This window comes from Octodon degus, unplaced genomic scaffold (genome assembly GCF_000260255.1).
Source record: "Octodon degus isolate 3935 unplaced genomic scaffold, OctDeg1.0 scaffold00155, whole genome shotgun sequence".
Classification (NCBI taxonomy): Eukaryota; Metazoa; Chordata; class Mammalia; order Rodentia; family Octodontidae; genus Octodon; species Octodon degus.
The window spans coordinates 3,633,301-3,635,147 of NW_004524731.1; the positions used below are offsets into that span (position 1 = coordinate 3,633,301).

Here is a 1,847-nt window from a genome sequence, read left to right on the forward strand (position 1 = left end):
GGCTTGGATGGACACACTCGTGACCCAGGAGTGGGGGGCTTCCATGGACACACTCGTGACCCAGGAGTTGGGGGAGGGCTTGGATGGACACACTCGTGACCTGGAAGGGGGGGGAGGGCTTGGATGGACACACTTGTGACCCGGGAGGGGGGGGAGGGCTTGGATGGACACACTCTGACCCGGGAGCGGGGGACTTCCAGCAGCAGTCACCATGCAGCAGAGGGCATGAGGGCCGCCTCCCGGGGGATGCGGGCTAAAATGAAGCTGGTGTGGCCACAAAAGCGGAGGGCCGGGCAGGTTGGAGCAGGGCGGTCTCGGGCCCTGGAGCCACCGTGGGAGCTGAGAAGGGTGGCCTTGCGCTTCCACTTCCGGCCATCTGCGGACGACCAGAGCGAGGCACGGAGAAAGCGGACCTCGGTGGAAGGGCTGCGGGGGCAGGCTCACCGAGGCTCAAGCCCCGTGCCAAGACACTCCGGGTCCAACCTCCTGTCCTGCGCCGTGTACTTGTAGCCACCCGGGCAGTCCCAGAGCCAAGCCACGGACCGAGCCGGGCTCGGTGGCGCGGCGCCGTCACAGCAAACGCAGTGGTTCAGTTTTCCGTGGTAGACACAGCGACGCTACGTTTCTGGACCGTGTTTCAGTCTGCATTTTGAGCTATCTCTGTGATATAAATTCCTAGTCGGTTTTACACACAGGCTAGGGACATATTTTACATTTGAGAATCAAGCAGTTTTTATGAGATTAAATTTCCTCAAGGGAAAAAGTAAAGAGCTGCCCTTTGCTTTCTGCTTGCACGCGGACGCTCTCTCCTCACCCGCAGAGGTCAGCGAGCTCGAGCGCGCCTTCGCTGAGCCTCTCGTCTCGACGTGGGCTGACTCGAAGCTGCCCAAGCCCCTTGCCTATGCAGCCGTCTTCCGAGTGCCAGATTCTGCAAAAATTCAATGTAAGAGGCCTCTTAGTCACTGCTGAGGTAGCAGGCTGGGGAGCCAAGGCCGACCCACTTGCTTCTGCTTTGCTGCTCAAAACTTCTAACGCATCCGAGTGGCATTTCTCAGAGCTCAGATTTAATCTATTCAGGGGTCCGATTATGAAGTGATGCCCACAGTTCCATGTTTTGGAAATTACTGAATGCTAATTGCTATTGTAGTGTCTACCCAGGAGCTTGAAACTAGGTTTATTTTCTACTCTGCATATTTATTTATTTATTTATTTATTTAATTTATTTTGGTGGAACCAGGGATTGAACTCAGGGCCTTGCACTTGCTAGGGAAGCGCTTATTCTACTGAGCCATCTCCCTGGCCCTTGCATAATTAATAAATAAATGAAAGGCAGTATTTTATTTAGATGGATACCCATATGTTTCACATGTTAAATTTTAAAATTCCCACCAATGCAATGCATAACAATGTACTACAATTAGTATTAAAGTCTGAAAATGTTGACAAATTTTCCTTGTTCATTAAAATCTATGAAAGAAAAAGTTTCTATTATATTAATGTATAGAGGAGCATATTGCTAAAGTGTTGACTAGAATTATTTAGTTCAATAGTAATTTATTTACTTCAACATATTTTACACTTTAGGCCTGATTTCTAAATTTTCATCAGGTGACTATCAATAGAAATTGAAATGCTTCTTCCAGTTGTCTGCATTTTGTTCATAATCATAGTTTTCTCAGTGTAGTACTGGAGATTGAACCTAGGCCCTGCAAACTGAGCTACATCCTCAGCCCTCTTTTTAAATTCCTCTCTGTCTCTGTCTCTGTCTCTGTCTCTGTCTCTCTCTCTCTCTCTCTCTCTCTCTCTCTCTCTCTCTCTCCCCCCTCCCTCTCCCTCTCCCCATCTCT

The 1,847-nt window shown here is 49.5% G+C and overlaps 1 protein-coding gene across 1 annotated transcript in view; it reads left to right on the forward strand.

Moving 5' to 3' along the window:
• Csmd1 (CUB and Sushi multiple domains 1) overlaps positions 1-1,847 on the forward strand; it is a 1,642,653-nt gene that overhangs the window by 868,344 nt on the left and 772,462 nt on the right. The window lies entirely within an intron of this gene.